General features: G+C 39.9%; 1 pseudogene; it reads left to right on the forward strand.

The window, feature by feature from the left end:
* Positions 1-16,851: 16,851 nt before the first annotated feature.
* LOC117488642 lies at positions 16,852-20,961 on the forward strand (annotated as a pseudogene).
* The last annotated feature ends 1,323 nt before the right edge of the window (positions 20,962-22,284 follow it).

Below are 22,284 nucleotides of genomic sequence, written 5' to 3' on the forward strand. Positions count from 1 at the left end.
TTTAAATTATTTATATTCTCTAATACGTTCCCTTCACAGAAGTTACAAAATGTCTAACCAAATAGTTGTGTAGATTGGACTTTTCTATAAGGATGTATCTATGAGTGCATTCATTAACCTGTTAAGCCCGAGAGACCCCGGTACCGGGTGAAGTAAAAAGATATGATTTTACACTGTATTGAAGTAAACATGTATTATTTTGAATTGTATTTTAGTAAACATGTATTGTTTGAACTGTTTTAAGTAATCACAACTGTTTTAAGTAATCACAACGGTTTTAAGTAATCACATATATAGAAATGATATTCTCACTTACAACTCACTGACCCAGAGATCCTGTTTCACACACACACAGCTCCTTTTCACCAGCGCACACACATGTTCTTCTCAAGGTCCTTATGGACATCATTATATTTGTGCACAAAGGTTTAATTGTATGAGAAAGAATAGTTTATGTGAAAAACTCCCATGGGAAAGTAAGGGAGTGAATATCGGGGCAGAGATAAGATTGACTTTGACCTTGTGAAACTTTAGAATCTCACGTTCTGGTCAGAACTCTGATTCGCTGTATTGAACCCGACCAGAAGTGAATCCAACCAGTAAAAACACCTGGGGGATGTGAGCAGCTCACACAGCTCCTCCTCACGGACTCTCTAATTCGCTTTGGAGTAAAAGGGGAAGGGAAAAGTGAACACATCTCCGCCCCAAAATATGATTATGAATACTGTTGTTTTTGTATGTAAAATGCTTCTGGTTTGCTGAAAGCTGGTGCTAGAGACGGTAAACCGCATCACAAACCTGGAGTCCATACTTCTCGTTTTCTGAAAGCTGGTCTGTCTACCTGTAAAACCGCATCACAAGCCTGAAGTCCGGAGTACTCTGTACAACTTGTATATGTGTTTGGTTTCCTACCAGAGTAAACTCAGATAATTGTTATAACTTTTGATTCCGGTGTTTTCAATTCCTTTCTTTATTTAATAGAGATCAGCCTCATTCAACGAACGGCGCGCAGCAGAGGGGGGGGCTCTCAGCCACCCTAATAGGTGTTCTGCTCCAACACGGGGCACTGCCGCAACATCTTGCAGGAAACAGTGTCTGAGGGCATGTTCATTTAATGAACTATGAATGTTTTATATCCATGTAACGGGAAGAAACTCATCTAACTGATCATTTTTATTTATTTTTCAAAAGAAAACCCACAATGCTAACACTGAGCCTCTGAATTAGCAACGAGCGAAAAATGCTAACAGATTACTGCACCGAAAATCACTCACAAAACCTTATTTATCTTTTCTCTACATCCATGACATCGTTTCACATTGTGAGGTGACACAGAATCGATGGGTACCCTCTATCACTGAATTATACGAAATGGCGACGTTATAAGCAAAAACGGACATCAAAACAGGTGGCGCTACAGATGTAGCAGCTTATTTAGGACAGTTTGAAACGCGAGGGTCGTGGTCGGCCCGTGCACGGCCCGTGATGAAGATCCTGCCCCCAGTCTGACATGAGACCGCCCCCGTGATAATTAAATGTAATTATTGTGAAGCCAGCTGCAATGGATCATTGATCCACCAGGGGGTCCAGTGGGGTTCCACACGGGAGCTCATGTGAAATCAACTTCGATACAGTAAGCTGGATGTACAGTATGTCTGGTACTACTGTATAGCGGACCTTTGTTAAGATCCATATGTCACGGATAGGATCATAGTCTGTGCTAAATACAGGGTTCTTACACCTTTTCCAAAGTCAAATTCAAGCACTTTTCAAGGTGCATTTTCAAGGTGCATTTTCAAGCTTTTCAAGCATCTTACAGCTGTTGTAAATTACATATTTATATACACATACTTATACTCAAATGATTATTTCCCTACCTCACATTAAATCAGATGTTCTTTATGCTATAAACAACCAAATGTGTGTTTCATAATAGCATTCTACATGAGGATGAAAAATTAAAAATGTTAGAAAAGAAAACTAAGTTTAATATTTCAAAATGAGTGACCCATCTGTACGTAGACTGGGCATCCCATATAACCTGGCTGAGCCAATATAAAACAATCAGCCAAATAACTTTTCAATATATTATTGATTACTATTTTTGAGGTACTTTTAGGTTGGCAGTAAACACAAGTCAGAGATAAATGGTGTACTTTGACTCCACTACATGTATTTAATACCTTTAGTTACTTTACAGATGTGGATGAATGATGTGAAATATAATCAAGTGTTAAATCAGACTTTAGTTCCACCTGGAGTAAATCGACAAGTTACCCTGCAGTATACAAAGTCATTCAAACTAGCTGCAACTTTACCAGCTTTGATAACACTTTCATGATCAATCATTATAAAACATATCATATACAATTATTAGGGATGCTCCGATCGCCAATTTTGGAGCCGATCGCCGGAATCAGTATCGGCCGATACCGATACCGCTCTCTTTTCCTCTCTCCCCCTCTCTCCTGACAGCCCGTCAGTATCTCCTGCAGCTCACTGATCCAGTAATGAGCGACCCGACAGTGAAGAATAAATAGTTTAGCTTGTTCCAGAGGTAGATAAAATAGCTAAGTGTGTTAGGTCTAACTCTTAATGTGTGTTCTGCTCCGCTCACCAGTCCGTCACAGCGGGTGGAGCTGCAGGATTTCTGCTTCACACACACGTTGCATACCGCTATTTTATTGTCATTTTCGTACACTTAAAATACTGCCAGACTAGTGAAGCCATTTTGGCGAGCTTGTTTTGCCGCGCACAGAGAAAAGTGTCATGTATTTTACATGCAACGATAGCCTAATCTAAAATGCTCTACTCTGGCGTACCTTTCGTGTGGTGTGTGGCGTCAGCGCAGACTCTCGCATCGTTATTGTTGCACACTTTGCAGGAGGCTCCTCTTGGGCTTCGCTTGACCCTCGTCTTAGCCATGGCTTGTATTTGTCTTCTGCTAGCCAACGTTCATTGAAACGGCAACCTCCTGGCATACTGTCATCTATCACTCTCATCAGAATGCCCAGGTCACACACGTAACAAAAACACTTGCCGGTCACGCGCATTGCGCGGGAAGGCCGGAGTGGAGCTGTTTTATGTAAAAGCGAAGCAATTAAGCGCGCTCCGACTTCTTTATTTTCTTTTAATCTAAAAAGCGAAGTAAAGCATTTACAATTTCAAGCACTTTATCCCAAATTCAAGCACCATTCCCAAAATTCAAGCACTTTTCAAACCTTGAAAACACCTCGTACAATTTCAAGCATTTTCAAGGATTTCCAGCACCCGTACGCACCCTGTAAATAAGACATGTAATCATTTACAAAACATCACCATGTTGTTATTTAACAAAATAATGTTGTTTAGTCGAAAAAAACGAACGAGAGGAAATGCAGCCGGCTCTCGATTTTTAATCCTAATTTAATCATCATCTTCACCACGATCATTTATGTTTATGTTCGCCGAATTGACATGAAATCACTGACAAATATGAATATTCTGTATTCAACTTCATTAAAACGTTATTAACGTGCCTAAACTCAGTAATTCACTAAAAATATTTATATTTTAATGGAGCCTTGTCAGGCAGATCAGGATCCCGACGCGTAGCGGAGGGATCTTGATCCCTGGGTGTTATTTTTCCCCACAATGACCAAGTCGCTGCAAATTATCCCGCTTATTACATGGCCACATTCTCAACAAAGTAAAGACATGACTCCCAATATTAATTGAAATGCTTTTATGGATTTGGAAAATGGATTTTTTTTTTGTGAGTCACGACCTGGCTGTTTCATTCAAACATAACGCTCCAAATGCTACTGTTTCCACTCGGACTTCAATACAGCTACACCATTGTTTGGTTTCCATGGTAGCGCGTAAATAATTATTGATGCATACATGTGTTCATCCATTCAATGTGGCATCTGCTATAATGGGGTTAATGTATGATATTACTTAATAATACAATACACTATATAATATATGTGACCCGCTCTATCGAAATCAGTCGGAAGTCGCAACGGCTCATTTCAAAATAAACGTGGATTTGCGTAAAAAACTATTTTTTCGGGGTTCGGGTGTTTTGTTTGATTTTAAATAAACAAAGTCTTGGCTTTCAGAATATGAAACTTTTATTTCCAAAATCACACGATAAATACATTTGTGAAGCTTGTAAAGGGAAGATGACAGGCACCTCTCACTCACAATCTGCTCTTCCGCAGCGCCGCCCCCCTCCCTCCGGCTGAAATTATGAATGTACAGTAAGGCATTTGGTAATCATAGATAACACGGCAGGGTCCGTTACAGTTTGTTTTCATCTGATTTCAAATAAACAAAGTCTTGGCTTTCAGAATATTAAACTTGTTTCGGCAAATTTAGATGATAAATACAACTATGAAGCTTGTAACGGCATAATTACAAGCGGAGAACGGAGTAATTTAACGTTACAGCAGGCATAACAACAGCCGGTGTTTCTCGTGAGTGTTTTCCCCGGGAAACAAACACAATATACACTTACACAAAAATACACATACACTCGCGAGCTTCCCCCAGACCAGTAATCCAAAGAAATATTTTCCCTCCGGACTATTTTGATCATTTGCCCCGCTAATAATCAATCAGATCGATGGATTCCAGAGAAGAGGAAACTTTGAAGGCCTTTTTCTCAAAATGATGACTCGGTGACAGTCATTATATAATGTGACATATTTTGCTTAATATTTGGAGTACAAAAACAATCCTGATACCATTAGAAAGCTAGGAATCTCCTCTTTCCAACAGTGTATACAACTCAAAATGTGTCACTCATTACTGGATCAGCTGCTGCATGAGACAGACACTGACGCTGTCAGAAGAGAGGGAGGACAAAGAGAGGCCAGGCTCCGTGTATTTTATTATTATATATAGTCGTTATTCATTCGTTTTAAAGCTCAATAAGGAAGATTTAAACTTTAACACACGTTGACCGGCGAAAAACTCTGCCCGGTTCCCTCGGCCCCCACCACGTTGAATAAACAGAAGGCTGCTTTTGTGGAGGAAGTTCCAGCGCTACGTACAGGCTCGGCATATGTACTGCAGCTTTTTCCAGCGGTATCCATAAATCTCTTAATTTTGACCTCAAAGTGCACCAGATTGATGCATTTAACTTCAATATAAAGAAAAACATCTTCTGTTGTAACAACAATAACATTATAAATAGTAACATAGCTGAACATGGTATTGCACATTTAGCTTTCAGTGTTACTGACCTGAGATGTTTTCATTACATGAATTAAGGTGACTGAGGCTTTTTAACATAGACTTTTCAGTGTCCCACATTTTGCACAGAACTGTCCCACATTAGGAAATGCAGATTGTCTGAGACAACTTGGCACTAAGAGTAGGCTACTGATATGTCTACCATTTCTTTTGTGAGTGTAATATCTGCATTTTCTATTTTGGTTTGATTAGGACACATCCTGGGGATTGTGTTTACAAACATTGACCATACCGTTCACCATCCCCCACCCCCCTACTGTATGTTGATTTTTGACTTTGTTTGCCTACATGTAAATGGTTGGCATTTAGTACCTACCCCCCTCTGAGTGAATACCTGTTGACTTCACATCTTGTCACAAACTTTTTGGAAGACAAGACTGAGGCTATTTTTCATCTGTAGTTATTCCCTGGACAGATTTTAAAAGTCAATCTAAAACACATTTCATTTTAAACAAGTAAATACAATACATTTAAAACATGCAACATACACTGTAAACAAAATCTGTAATCTAGGCAGTAAATTGCTGTATTACCCACAGTCATTTACTTTGAATTTGTAATACAGTGTGATACTGTACATTATGCTGCACTGTGGGAATATTATCCTTAGGCGGGAAATGTATGTAAGCTGGAGTCTGAAATAAGCTGCTCCATCTGTATGTGCAGTATCTGCAGTGTGACTAAGCATGACATTCCTAACTCAGGGTACCCGCCTATGGTTTGCACGCTACCTCGGCTCCTGCCGAGGTGTGGTGTCACAGCGCTGTATTTATGCTGATGTGCCATCTCCCAACGCCCCCGTGGAAAATGACCAAGAATAACCTCGGAATGTTAGGCCTCATTCAGAAATGTACGAAAGGAATGACATTTTTTCCATTGTATGTCACAATGAATATGTGTTAACACCACTGGGTGTATTGGGTGAATGGGATCTCACCGAGGTTATAATAGCTTTTCAAAACAAAAGAACATGTTAAAACATGTTAAAACACAGGCAGTGAGTGGGTTGTAAGGAGCAGAAGATTGGGTCAGTGTTGGCAGAGCGTCTCCCCATCCCATTCAAATTCAAATTCTTGACTGAAAGAGCCTACAGTACATGTAAATGAATAGCATTGCCTATATGCATTTGAAAAGAATTAGTACCCCCCTCTGAGTGACGACGTGTTGAGTTCACATCAGCATTCTCCCATATGCTACAAATGGCTGTCTAGCCCTGTTTGTTTTTTTGACCTTTCAGATGTTGTTGTATAGCCTCTGGAGCAGAAATGAAAGAGTTTTAAAAATGTTTACGTTTTGGTACGTTTTTAGGGAAATGTTGTAATATTGCAACGTTGGCCTTAAGTGGGAGCAGAATTTCTGTATTTCTACTCACATTGTCTGAATAAATATATTGAACAACTAAGGGTTAATTTGCAGGATTGATTGCTTACTTAGCCCTATATCAGTATATAGCATGAATAATAATCACACATCACTCATATTTGTTATGAATAATCATTTATCATTTATTAAATAGTAAGTTGCTTTGGATAAAAGCGTCAGCTAAATGCAATTTATGAAAGCCTCACTCAGGATTTTTTTACCAAGTGTTTTTATTGCTCTTGGGGCATTAAAAACAAGATTTTAACTTTAGTTTTTTATATAATATCTGCATTTTCTCTTTTGAAAAACGAAGTCTTAGTTTGGCCATAGTTTGGACACTCATTTTTAATCACACACATCTCCCCATCCCATTTAAATTCGTGACTGAGCCTATATGCATTTGAAAATAAATAGTAGCTACAGTACCCCCCTCTGAGTGAATACCTGTTGACTTCACATCTTGTACACATTTAATTAGGAGCAAAAACACACACTTCAAGTCAGATCATCACCCTTAGCTGTATATATTATATATTATTATATTATATATTATATCAATTATTCAAGATTATAAGTATACGTTTATATTGTATGTTAATGTAAAAAAATAAAAATAAAAATAAAAATAAAAAAAAAAAAGGGAGAAGGGGTCGGATTAAATAAGTGTAAACTTCTTCCGACCCCTTTTCGGACGTGTAATTAGCTAAAGCTTTGTTGTTTATTGTTTATTGATATCAGACAATGATACTGCAGATTATTCAATTATTATTTAAATGTTTCGTTTTGTTATTGCATTCATTTGTATAGTACTGTATCATGTCTGTATCACCTTTTGTTTCATTTGTATTTTCTTTGGTTTTACACGCTCAAAAAAAAAAAAAAAAAAAAAAAAACTAACTAAGCTATTTTAATTACCTCTCAAACAACCTAAACTAGTTATAAATGTTTATTTTTACTGTCGGCCGGGTCAGCTGCTGCATGAGACAGACACTGAAAAGTATTATCATCTGAAATTAATCATTATGTTATTAGTATTAAATACATATAAGTATTTTTACAGCTTGTATTTTTTTAGCAAGTGTTTTTATTGCTCTTGGGGCATTAAAAACAAGATTTTAACTTTAGTTTTTTATATAATATCTGCATTTTCTCTTTTGAAAAACTAAGTCTTAGTTTGGCCATAGTTATTTAATATATAAAGACTATATATTATTGAATTACAAGATTAGATATACTTTATTTGATCTAAAATATTGATGTGTTCAAATGCTCTTCTAAACAAAACTGAAAGTCCATGAAAGTTGTCTTCCTGTTTTTGTGAATGAAGCGCCATCTCCTGGTTAAATCCTTAAATTGAAAATCTGGCAACGCCCTCTTGGAAAATAGTGGGAGGGCTTAACATTCCCAGATACTGGTCTTTGGCAGGTAGCTGGCAGGTAGCTGGCAGGTAGCAGGCAGGAAGCAGTAAGCTGGAGTCTGAAATAAGCTGCTCCATCTGTAGGTAGCTAAAAATGTTAACATTTTTACCTTGGCTCTGTAGTCTCTCCAAAGTGGTCTTCAATGGCATTAAAACGATAAAAACGCTGCTGAAGTTAATCCAATGTGTCTGTGTCCTTTGAAATGATTTCTGATAATCCATAAGCAATAAAACTGCTTTTCTGTTTCCAGATGTCAGAGCTAAAGATAGGTTTGCTCTGATGCAAAACTGCATGCGCGAAGCCCCCACCTTTTCTTTTCACAATGAGTGTGTGTGGGGGACTTCCCCTTAGATTCTATTGGCTCTAACGGTCAGAAAGAGGTGTCAACCATCACAATCGAGCAAGGGGGGCCAGAGATATGGAAAATCCACCCAAATGACCCCAGAAGTGGTTTCTTTTTGCTAAATCTCTCTAAAAAGGTCAAATGTCACTTGTTTTGCATCAATCTTGATACAGGGTACTTATTATATGTTGTACTTTGGATTCCTAAAGCTTTTAGTCTACCTTACCATCATCCAAGGGTAGTTTTCACTATAAGTAAAAAATAATTTTTGGACGGACACTATAATTTACAGTTTTTTACTATGTAAAATCTGAATTTTCTTTAAAATAAAAAACATCTATATTGTTCTGACTCTTCTACATCCAACTCACAGGTTTATCATTACTTTGAGAAAAAAGATTATTAATGTAACCCTTTTAGAAGGGAAGATATGGTCATTTGTTCTGGGAATGTCATTTTCGAGCCTGAGACCTGAAAAACAGGCTCAGGGCTTAACAGGTTAATAGAATTGTTGAAATGAACACTAAGAAGTGGCAATAATAGACTTTGTAATAATGCCTGAATACATTTATAAAGGGAATGGGTTGCATTTCTAACTTAATTTGAAAAGGGTAGAATAACCTTCAATTGAGTGGTTCAGAAATGAATGTATTTTGTAAATCAACCCAAAAGTTAGCAACGCAAAGAGCCCCCTAAACAAAAAGCAATAGGATTTCCTCATTGGATGTTGATATACTGCAAAAAATGTATGCCGCCAGAACGAATTTGGGTTTATCCGCGTCTGTACATTGACTTCCCATGTAATCTCGGCGCGCCCAAAAATCGCATCGCGTCCGGTGTGAACGCACCATAACTCATTACTCTATGTTATGTTAGGGAAGTGAATTATTACCTTGAATTATTCCCTTTTGGGTCAATTGTTAGCAAACAGTTTCCCATTTACACTTCCAGCAGACATTAGCACTCAAGTTGGATTTTTGTTTTGATTAAATATAAATATAAATGTAATTAAAGGTGGGGTAGGTAAGTTTGAGAAACCGGCTCGAGATACACTTTTTGTTATATTCCATGGAATGCTCTTAACATCCCGATAGCAATGAATATCTTAAGTGCTTTGACAAAAAATACATACAAAGATTTCATCTGTGGAAGCCGTAATACTGTAAAAAGCACGACCAATTATTTTAGCCGGCCCGGCTAAAATAACTGGATGGCCTACCTGCCTGTCAGCCTTCCATCTGTGCACAAACTTATCTCGTGCCCTCATTGGTCATGTGCGCGTTCGTGTGTGTTGGAGGAGGGGCTCTATAAGGAAGTGGCAGATTTTCTCCGGTTGTGTATTTTCAAATTCTAGCGATCTCGAGCCGGTTTCTCAAACTTACCTACCCCACCTTTAATTGTTGGCCAGCATGTGCCTCATTTGCCACCTGCTGCACTATGTTTATTTTCTACCAATTTACTTAGCTGTCAAAACAAAGTCTAAAACATATGGACTATTCAGTGTCTTTTATATTCCAGCAAATTGAAGATATTGATGTCTACAGCAATACCAGTGGTTAAGTGAGAACATTGTGTGTGACTAAGACAATTAAAGACAGTGTCCCTGAATATTCGTACACATGCCATAGAGAGGGCAACCAGTCCGGACATCTATATGTTTTCTCTCCCTCTTTAGGATGGAGCATTTGCACTAATGAATCTACATTTGCTCCATGAGTAAGAAAGACACAGATTAGTCCCGATTTATTTTTATTATCAGATCAGATCTGATGGAAGAGATAGGCTTGGAAATTGAATCTCAAGCTGTTTTTTTTCCTCCCTTCCTAGCCCACCCAGTGTAATAAATAGCTCTATAATAAATCAAACCCTGCCTATTGTTGGGGGCCACTCAATATGTATGTGGTGTGACAGGCTCGGCTGCGGCTCGGATCATATATCTGCTGAGATGATGGCAGAATATATCACGTCTTTTACAGTAGTAGAATGCCCAAGGCTGAAGAGGCGTCAGCATTTAGTTCTCTCTTCTAAGGCTTGGAATTTTTCCTTTTTGATTCTCAATTTCAGAAATGACATACTTTTTAGGTGTTTTGCCCCTCTTTTCTCCTGCAGCATGCTAATTGCACTTTGGAGCACTTCGAAATTGAAGACTGTCAGATAAATGTTTTCTATACCTTCACACATCAGTCTGAATGGTCCGAATGTCACTCGGTGCCGCTTGATGGCCGCTCTCTACTACAGAATTAGCAGTGCCTGACTAATTATTATCTTATTTATGGTCTAATACAGTGGTTCCCAAACTTTTTGTGTCCAAGGCACACCAAAGGACAAGTAAAAATCTCAAGGCACACCTATTGTGCAAAATAGCCCTAAAACACGTGTTATCACTCATATCATGTAAAAATATCTGTAAATGTGCATAATTATTTACTAATGCCAAATAAAATGTGACAAAGACAACTATATTACTCATGAAATATTTATTAACGAAATATTTCAGAAATTAATTTGAAACTTTATCAAATTAGGCTTCATCAAAGCAGCAACACACTCATTTAAACCAGTCAGGTCACAACATTAAAAATTGTGGAGGATCAGGCTTTGGTGGTCGGCTCCCATCTCGGCGCACAGCTGGGAGAAGAGGCGAGATTTCAGGGGCCTTGATTTGATGTAATTCACCATCTGCACAGCCTGATTCAGCACCTCAGTCAACTCCGGGGGCATGGTTTTGGCAACTTTTGTGCTCTCACCTTAGCAATAAATCCTTTCACTCTCCCCGTCATGCTTGCCGCACAATCTGTGCAAAGACTGACGCACATATTCCAGGTCAGACTGTTCTCTTTTAAATAGTTATTAGTTACCCTGAATATTTCTTCTCCCGTAGTATGGCTTTCCATTTCTTTGCAAAAGAAAAACGTCTCTTTGATAGAGTCAGCATTAGGGATGCCAGCGATTATTCGATTTTTCGAATATTTGTTACAGTCTCCATAATCGAAAATGCGGCGAATAATTGAGTAATATTCGCCAGGGCTGTCCGATTTTCGAATTTGATCATGGTCAGTTTCTGGCATCCCTAGTCAGCATCAACATATCTGACGTTTGCCAGAAGTTGGGCAGCCCCACTTATGTCAGTAGGTTCGTCTATTTGTAGGGAAAATCTGCCGCTCGCCACTGAAGCCATAAGACAGGTAACTTTCATGATACTGTCTGCTGACAGTTTTTTTCCTCTTTTCTTTCGGTGGTGGGTTGTCGGCAGTCTCTGCACTGGTGGTTGGTGGTTTGCTCCGCACAAGAAAGCGCTCCATTTTCCCTCTTGCGTGTTTCTCTGTTTTAATGTTGTCCTTCAGCCTTCGATGTGTCACGGTCTTATAATTCCCACCTGCAACTGCGTTAACAGCGAAATATGGGGTTCGGTGAGGATTTTTTTTTAAAGAATTGTTTTTAGGTATAGAGTTTGCCTCTGTATTATGAAATGAGTGCATACAAAGTACTGATATAGTAAATTAAAAATAATTATTTTTGTGTAGTTGTATATTGCAATAATAACGTATGGTTGTCACAAAATCCCACGGCACACCCGGACTTGCCTCACGGCACACCAGTGTGCCGCGGCACACCGTTTGGGAACCACTGGTCTAATAGACATTAAACCTATTACTACTAGTTGAGCAGTCAAGAAAAAACTGTAATAACATACTGTATATATGTTTTTTTATGGTTTAACAAACCACTTTTTTCATTTGTTTTACGTTTTTGAGCATTGAAATGTGCATTTAATTAAAGTCAACATAATACATTTAATTAAAGTCAACGGTTCAGTTTTTCAGTCAGAATACTGCAGCTTTTAGTGTGGATTCTGTTTTAGCTGTAAACCATTTAATATCAACCAAGTCATATGTGACCTGGAGTGACGTAGGGCAGCCCCGCCTATGTCAGCCCACGTCACCATCAGAAATGTCTCTATTATCTTCTCGCAGGTAGTGAATGCTGGTTGATACAAGGCTTGGGAATAACTTCTTCGTTGGTAGCCCTGTAACCGTCGTGTTGCAGTTTCGGTTTAGTCCTCCAAGGGCTACTATGAGTCACAGGCGGCTGAACATATTACTCTGGCCGGTGTTTTCGCCGGGTATAGTCGGAAAACTGCGGATGGATTAGGACACCTCCACTCTCAGGACAGGAAGTGCATGCACGCTAAGAATTACAAAATAAAATCGCCACTATCAGTACAGCGCCACTTTCCGAACAGGAAATGCACGCAAATACAAAATAAAATCGTACTGACACTTATTATATACATATATATATATATACATATATATATATATATATACATATATATATATACATATATATATATATATATATATAGAAATAGGGACACCTTGTATTGTTTACTCTCAGTACAGCACCACTTTCCGAACAGGAAATGCACGCTAATACAAAATAAAATCGCACTGACACTTATTATATTTATATATATAAATAACGACATCTTGTATTTTAGTTACACCCGCTAGACAACAGTGGAGGGTTCGAGAAACAACCGTGTTTGCCGGGTGCACCGCGGCGGAGGTAGGGAGGTTCCAGCCGGGAACCTCCACCCCGCTGCGGGACCCGTGGTGGGACCCCTCAGCCGGTGCGTCTTGGTCACGCTTCATATCGGCCGGCCCGGGAAGGAAGAGACACGCAGAGTGGGGGAAGTCCCCCACCCCAACGCAGCACACCCTCCCGGCCATCAGAGTCGAACCCGCAGTTCGGAGAAACAGACCGCCAGAGCACCGGCACTAGGCCGGGCCGGTGGAGGCCCTCCGATGGTGGGTCGCGTTTGCCATTTGATCAGTGAGAGGAGAGGAAAAAAATGCAACAAAAATGGTCAAAATCTGTTAATATATGGATGAGTGGGGGGGGGGAACGGCTGGACACAGGCCGTGGGGGGACACCCGAGACCGGGCAGTGTCCCCGGTAGAAGGAACCGGGTGAAAAATTAATAAAACCGGGGAAAATAGGGGGAAAAGTGAAAAAAAGTGTCAGAAAATAGGCAGGCACTCGTGAGGCGGGCAGAGTCCCCTGTCAACTCCCGTTACATTCCTCCATGGTGTCATTTGAGCGAAAAATGGCTAAGTCAACTTTTACGAGAACCAGGCTGGGGGGGTCAAAAGGGCTTGACCAAGGCCAACCCAAAGTGCATGGTGAGCGGACTCATCAACTCCGTGATGTGACGTCCCCAGAGCCTGGGGCCTGTGAGTGTGCAGGTGGGTTGCAGGTCCTGCGATGGGGTGGAGCTGAAGAGGCCAATCAGCATGACCGGGACACCTGGCCGGAGCTGAGGTGCTACTTAAGCCCAGCTGCCCGGAGTCACATGGCCTTCACGACTCTCTCCAAGCTTGCTGCAGGAGGACGCTCGCTGTGATCTTTTCTCCTCGCCCATCCTCTCATGTTTCCGGTGTTGTGTTAAACGATCACAATAAAAGTGCCGTGGTTCTTGGAACCCTTGAACATCTCTCTCTGTTTTCCTGTTGTGGCCTACGGGCCGGTCATAACAACTGGGGGCTCGTCTATCGTGAGTATGAACCGGGAGTTAGTTGGGTTGTTTTGGCGTTAGCTATACCTGAATTAGCCTGTGTTCGTGGCTAGTTGGTAGCCTGAGTTTTTTTTGGGGGGAAGCTGGTGCAAGGGAGCACGTATCGCCCATGTGAATGTTACGTCATGTGTCGGGGATTCCCTCTGATGACAGTGACGTATGTGTCCTTATTTTGTTTTTGTCCGGTAGCTGTGATCTGTTTTCTTAAATATTCACTGAAACATAGGAGGTAGTGGTCCCGCCTGTGTATTGTAGGAGTAGAATACCTCTGCTACGCGCCGTTCGTTGGATGAGGCTGGATCTCTATTAAATTAAGAAAGGAATTGAAAACACCGGAATCAAAGTTATAACAAATTATCTGAGTTTACTTCTAGTAGGAAACCAAACACATATACAAGTTATACAGAGTACTCGAGTACTCCGGACTTTTAGATTTGTGATGCGATGCGGACAAATGCGTCAGGACCCGCCAACTCATCAAACCAAAAAGAAATTGGACTTCAGGTTTGTGATGCGATACGGACACAGTTCTCAGGACCTGCCACTCACCAAACCCAAAAGCAATTTTACACACACAAACGTCAGTATTTCTATCTGTCTTTGGGGCGGAGATTTGTCGATTCTTCCTTCCCACTTTTCTCCCAAGCGAATTAGAGAACCCCTGGGGAGGAGCTGTTTAAACTGACCACCTCCCCCAAGTGCCCTGACTGGCTGGATTCGCTTCTGGCCGGGTTCAATAGTTCTCTCCAGGACTTGAAATTCCAAAGTCCCCTAAGGTCAAAAGTCAATTCTTATCTCCGTCCCGATCTCCCCTCCCTACCTTTTCCAGGGGAGTTATCTCATAAACTTTTCTTTTTCAAACAATTAAACCTTTAGTGCCCCCATAAAAAGAGACCCAAATCTACCTTAAAAAACAACATCTGGTGTGTTGAGGTGAAAGGGACAGGGTGTGTATATGACCCAGGAGTGTGATTACTTAAGACAGTTCAAACATGTTCACTAAAATACAATTCAAAATAATACATCTTTACTTCAATACAGTTTAGAATCATATCTTCTTACTTCAGTATACAATATCTGTAGGAGTGTTTCCCCTGGTAGGTTCAAGAGGCGTTTCCCCTTTGGGTTTCGTCTGGGGGGGCCTTGATAGTGTTGGTTCAGGGGGGTTGCCGGTTACCTGGTCGCCTCTCTCGGTCCAGCGGGCTTTAAGTGCATAAATACCAACCGCTACGCCTCATGAAGACTAGGGGGGGAGTTACCTAGTAAGTTTGTGGTTAGGAAGTCAGCTAGCGGGGCTGCTCATTCCTACTGTGTGCACAGGTGGGCTAAGAAATTGCATTTCCTCTGTAAAAATAGCTGGTATTGTATACATATGGAGGATATTGTGGGGGCATTTGTTGCTGCACCGTCTGAAGGATTTTTGGATCAGTGCACCAAGGATCAGTTAGTGAAAATAGCTCAGTATTATGATTTTGAAGTTGGCGATAAGAGAGTGAAAGAGTCAGTGAAAGCGAATTTGAGGGCTTGTTTGTTAAAAAGTAGGGTGTTTGATGCTCCTGTCCCCGGGTGCACAGTAGAAATGGCGGGTCAAAGTGCTGTTTTGAATTTCGAGCAACAGAAGGCGTTACTCAAATTACGCTTAGAGTTGGAGACGGAAAAGGATTGGCCGTGGAGAAGATGCGACAGGGCATTGAGCTAGAAAGAGCGGTGTCTTTGGAAAAGTTGAGGCAGGAAACTGAGCAGGCTAAGTTGGAGTTGCAGAGGGAGAAACTGGTATTACTTAGAGAGGGCAAAGTAGCGGCTGATGTCCTGTTTTCTGATAATTCAGCTAGTCAAAGCAGGACCCCAGGGAGGTCCGTTGATGAATTGAATGATTTGAGGCTGGTTCCCAGGTTTAATGAGAAGGATCCGGAATTCTTTTTTCCGATGTTTGAGCGTCTCGCTGTTGTAAGGGGGTGGTCTGAGGCCACTCGCGTGTTATTATTACAGTGCGTGTTAAGCAGGAGCGCTCAGGAGGCTTATTCGTCTTTAAGTTACGGTGGCTGAGAAGTGCAATGGATAATTACAAAGTGTGAAACACTTTAACAAAGCTTGAGACAAATTTACATTTTATAAAACAAAATTACATTAGCAAAAACACTTTTACCAAGGAAAAACTTTAACATTAACGAAAACAAATTAACAAGATGCAAAACACTTTTACAAAGCTAAAAACAAATTTACATTTTATAAAACACTTTTACCAAGGACAAAACAATTTAACATTAACAAAAACAAATTAACAAAATGCGAAACACTTTTACCATAACTGAAACAAATAAAAAAATCCCGAAACACTTTAACATTTCCCGAAACACATTTACAAACCAGAATCAAAGCGGAAAGGGAATGTCCGTCATACCGGAAGTGACGTAAAAGTGATTGGCTCAAATTTAAGTTTGTTTTGGCGGAAAGACCGAAGGTACGAGTGTGTTTACGTTCGGTAAACATGTTTTGTCCGTTTTGTGGAAACAACCTGGGACAAGTGACACGGTTTTGCCTTTCGTGTGGAGGATCTCTGGAGTGTTTAAAGGACACGGACCAGACGGGTTTACCAAGCGCACAGGGGACATCGAAACAGCCGGAAAATGCTAAACAAAGTAAGTGTAGTATTGCGCTAGCTTTGTGATGCTAATGTCAGACATGCAGTAAATAAAAGTGCAATCACAGTTTCATATCAGTCAAATACCAATCCATGTCTTAACGGAATAGTAACGCATTGAGCTAATATGCTAGTTTTTATTTTAGGCTTTCCGTAAACCTTAATGCACACTTGCTATTGCTGATTGTTGGAGCTGCTGCTAATTTTTATATTTTTATTGGAACTATTCATACCAGCAGAACAACCAGGCCCATCCTATAAACATTTCATGGAGTACAGAAACTCAAAGTCAAAAGAGAAACAGTCTTTTAACTGTGGGAAAGGAAGACTTAAACAAGAAAAGAGACAAGTCCAGGTAAGCTGCATTATCCGTTTCATACAAATCTCAGTGTGTGTGTCATTACTTATATCTCTCTGCTATTTTACTAGATAAACATAGGAATTATGTCGCCACAAGGAGTTGATTTAAAACCTCGGAGAGGGAAAACACTCCCGTTGTTTACAGACCCGGACGTAGCAGCACCTGCTATACTGGAACGAGCTGTCCAGAAAATGAAAGCCTTTAACAAGGACATGGATGAAGGACCGTACGTCCTTTTGTATCCAGACTGTTCAGAGGTTGTCAATGTGCCTGGTTCAGAAAAGCCATTCACATTGGCAGAATATAAAAAGGACTTAGGAAAGGCATATGCCAGGATCACTCTTTTCATTTGCCTTGAGAAACATTTTAGAGGAGGTTTGTGGATGTTGTTGTTCAATATTTGTACATGTTAACATCCTCTACTGTAGCATACATAATAATGTGTTGAACGTTTTGCTTTTACTACAGGGGATGATACCTCAGGCTCTGATTCGGATATTGTCATCACATCTAGGAGCACAGCTGAATTCAATCAGGCTGACACTGTGGTGCGTAAATGATTTTATTTTAATGTTCATTTATTTATTTGATATACATTTGATTTTAAGCAGGAAATCTATATTCTGGTCAATATTTTAGAAGAACCAACTTGGCAGTTACAATTACTATCAGAAACACTGACAACGTTTCACTGTTGATAGACACTATGGCTGCGTCTCAGGTAGATTATTTTCATTTCCTCGCTCGTCGGTCCTCGGTATCACCGGAAGTTGATTTGTCTGCGCCATCTTGAGTAGTGTCCCATAGCTCTTATTTCTGCCGGAGGACCGAGGAGCGATAACCGAGGAACCACCAGACCATCCTCCGGTGAAATCCTCAGATACTCTCCCCGCCCCCTTACTGTGTATCGCACACTGATTGGACGATGCAGTGCATGCACTGATCTGATGCTTCTTGACATGAGAGCAGTTTCCCAGCGGAGTGAAGAAAACACATGAAACTCACGGGACTCACTCCTCAGTTTATACTGTGTTTTGTTTCAATTAATGCATAATTTAGTTACAAATATGTGATATATCTGAACAACAAAGTGGTCAAAAATTATTTTATTCATTTATTGGAAACATTTTCATGATCGCTTTTTCGTTTTACATTTTCATTTGTCATTTCCATTCAGTCAGTCATTAAGTGCTATTTAAAATGTTAATTTGCTACATATCCACACAAACAAAGTGTGCAATCCAATGAATGTTAATCTAACTGGGTTTTGATAACATATCTCTTTTTCTTCTCTGAATTATTTTATTACTATTGTTCGTTTATACATTTTAAGAATGGCGTTTTATCTTTTTTGAGAATGAGTTCTTATTTAATGTATTTGGGTCTACAACAGATGATACAAATGTTTGTGTCAGTAAATGTGTACTAACAGAGACGGGGGTGTTTGTGAAAATAACGGGGACAGAGCTCGCTGCTGTCAGACGAACAGCTGTGCGGCGTCATCACAAACGGACGTCGCTTCACGTGACGCTCCGGAGGAAAGGACGTCCCATTGCTCTTAAAACTCATTTCCCTGCTTCTTGTGGTTTCCTTGCGTCTCTCCATGCTTCCCTGGTGGGGGGGACTAAACACAGGGAAACGACGCAAGTGAGGGACGCAAGGAATCCATTTAATCGACCTGAGAAGCAGCCTATGTGGTAAGGGAACAATAATGGAAGCTGTTGATAATTGTACACTTTTACTCTCAGGTATTTGAATTTGAACCACGAAACAAAAGTACTCAAACACAAACCTGAAAATGAAGGGTAAGTTTGTACTTATTTTTACAAAATAAGTAATTTATCTTTAAGTGGATGATAAGAATAGGCCACAGCATTTTCTCTGGTGAGTTCCCCCTACCTCTAAATGTTACTTAAAACTCAACTATACCCTGTATCATGAAGTTAATAATTGTATCAATTTTATCACGTTTCAGGAAGGCACTTGGACATTCATTCACAACTCAGCCTGGACAGGTATTGAGGCAGATTGTGGAAGCCTGATGTTTCTAATGTTCAGTGTTGTTTTGTTAGACATTTTTATTTGTATTTCAGATAGTAATATCTGATACTGAGGATATGGGTCCACCCAAAACAAATACAGACAAGACTACTTGCTACAGGTAAGTACAAATGTTAGTGACTCACTTACACGAGAAAGACATTTTTGTTTGTAAGATGTTTTAACATGGGAATTATCATTTCCTAACAGTACATACACAGACCTGTATGCACCATGTGTTGAGGAAGAGGACGAGGAGCTGGTTGCAGTCAACATGACAAGTTTATTGGACACTGAAATGTAAACGGACAGCTTGGGATGGAGCAGTCAGAGGTTTCAAGCGTACATCGTATTCAGAAAACTGAAAAATTCACTGATGATGCTGGTGTTTTCGAAGAACGAATTGACTCAGGTGGTCCCAGGAGAGAGTTGTTATCTCTACTGATGAAGAATCTGAAAGACCAGCCCATTTTTGATGGACCAGACGGACGCCGCTTCTTGGTCTAAAATGCAAATGGTATGCATACGGTTAGAAGTGTACTAATACAATTGTTAATGATCATTAACCATATATATCACATGACATATGATTTGTTGCTTGAACAATTTTTCCAAAATGTTGAGTTTCATTACAGTACATTAAAGTATATAATAAATGATGTTTTAATTTTGCAATATGAATACATTTATTCACAGCTGTTAGGGACGATGAATACTACTTGGCAGGAAAGATGATTGCGGTGTCAGTTGTGCATGGAGGGCCAGGGCCACATTTCCTGTCAGAAGATCTTGTACATTATCTTGCAGGCCAGCCTTCATTCAAAGCAACAGTTAATTTAATAACTGATGAAGAAGTAGGGAAAGCTTTACAAGAGGTGAGAATTGCATACAGCAACTGTGGTAGGGTGGATTATTATGTAGTTCCTGCAGTGTTTTGAGACATCTTTACTTTACCTTTATCACATACACCGAATTGGCTTCATTTTTTGTTTTGTGATCAGAATCAGAATACCCTTATTAGTCCCACAGAGGGGACATTTACATTGTTGGAGCAGAAAAGAGCCAAAGACAGCTTAATGTTACCTAAGAAGAATGATTAAAAACTATTAAAGATACACAAACACAATTTACAAAAAACACATCCTGTAATAGAGGATTAAGCAGCCAGGTATATATTGCACAAGTATAGTAGTAATATATAAATCTTGCAATGGAACAAAAATGGCAAGAATATACAGTACATCCAGTTATTGACTGGATTGTTTATGTCCATTGTATAATCTTCAGATTGAGAATGCTGCCTCAGTGGATGCCTTGCGAGAAATGACCATGAGACACAGCACAATGTTACAGACAGCAGGTTGTCTGAGACATGTGGCTTCTGTTGAAGAAAAGAAAGGAATTGTGTCAGACTACCTCCAGTGGTACATTATTGGCCGAAACTCATCTGTAATTGACAGGTAAGATCATATTTGTATTCATGTGATTTCTTTTAATTTATGTAAGAATCTTTTGTTTAAAATGCCTCATGGTACCCCTCTTTGGTTTATACTATGTTTATCTGTTAGCAATTAGTCAGTGTCAAAATGTGTGCCTTAGTGTAGTATAACTGATATGGGACGTCCGTCTCTCCTTTCCCTGCCTGTCTTGTGCCAATCTTTAAGTGCTCTGTCATGCCACCCCCCCCCTTGTTTTAGGTATTAGGTTATTTAAATGTGACTTTGTGATGACATTTTTTTTTGTTCACTCTTCAGATTCAAGGAGGGTCTTTCAGCCCTTCAGTTTTTAAATGCACTACAGCAACACCCTACTCTGCTGGCCCCGGTCCTGTGCCACTCTGAAAAGCGACTTACTGCTCTGGAACTTGAGCGACTCTTCAAGCCTGACCTCAGTCCACCAGGGAGTAACAGGAGGCTTAGGGAAAGTCAAACTTTGGGCTACTGGGCAGACTATCTCCTCGATTGTGAAGGTTTGTAAATCGCTGTTTTTATAACTATTTCAGGACACACATTGCCAAAATGTATCTGAACATGTTTTCTTTGCAGAAAGCCAGACTGCTGTGTCTTTGGAGGATGTTTTGATGTTTGCGACTGGGCTGACTTCACTTCCCCCATCTGGATTTGAACCATCGCCAGCAATAGAGTTCCTTGATGACTCTCCATTCCCAATGGCAAACACATGTTCCAACACATTGAAACTACCACTCCTAGAATCATACAATGTGTTTAAGTCCAAAATGGACTTTGGAATGCAAAATTCTCCAGGATTTGGCTGTTTTTAAGTCATGTGACTGGATGACCCATAGAGTACAGACTCTATGAAGGTTATTCATAGAGTCGTTTCTCACAGCTATCATGTTGTCCATTTAGTTTGGGACAAAATAAAAGTATATACCTAGACAATTTTTATAAATACTCTGAACTTTGCTATACTTATTTCACATTTACAACAAAGAAGCTATGGGTGGCAATCAGTCATTCATTCTCAGGTTTCCAGTGAGTCCACATGGTTGAAATAAGACAATACAGAAATGTTCTTTCTGCACACAATTACACACACAACATAACCTTGTTTGTGCTTGCTAATTGGAGCGTTGTTTGTTGTTATTCCAGTTATATTTTATAATGATTAAGATATTTATTTTATGACTATGCTGTGATTTGGTGCTGTATAAATGACATTGAAACAAATATTGTGATTGGCTGGAAACCATGTTCATTTCAAAATGCTGTTTTTATTTTAAAATGTATGGGAATATATTTTTTCTAAATAGGACCAGTCTTCAGATGAACAGGTACCATAATCATTTGGATACATCACAGGGGAAAGAGTAAATGCAGTCTGACAAACCATGAAACCAAGCATTTTTGAGCCCTGAAATCTGATTTGTAGTGGTGAAACAGTGCTACTGTACTTCTGAATACCTTTTTGATTACTTTATAGCTGAGCATATTCTTTCAGCTTCATGTACAGTTCTGATGCAGTCTCCCAGTTCTCTGGCTTCTGTAGGTCATTGCGCTCCATAGCAAAGTCCAAGTACTCCTGCATGTTTTGGTCCCCACATGGAGCTATAGACAGGCTTGTCTCAGGAACAGCATCCAATTCTGCCTGTTCAATCTCAAATCCACAGTCCCTGGAGCCAAATCTATGTTAAATAGAAGACATAATAGTATTCATTTACGTTTAAGATAAAAACAGACAAAGAAGTATCAATCCATCACCAATATATTACCTGTGTGGCAAGTAGTACAGTTCATTGGGCACTCCTCCTGGACATGATGCTGTTCTGGAAGGGCGAAT

This window comes from Trematomus bernacchii, unplaced genomic scaffold, assembly GCF_902827165.1.
Source record: "Trematomus bernacchii unplaced genomic scaffold, fTreBer1.1, whole genome shotgun sequence".
In the NCBI taxonomy this organism is placed as follows: Eukaryota; Metazoa; Chordata; class Actinopteri; order Perciformes; family Nototheniidae; genus Trematomus; species Trematomus bernacchii.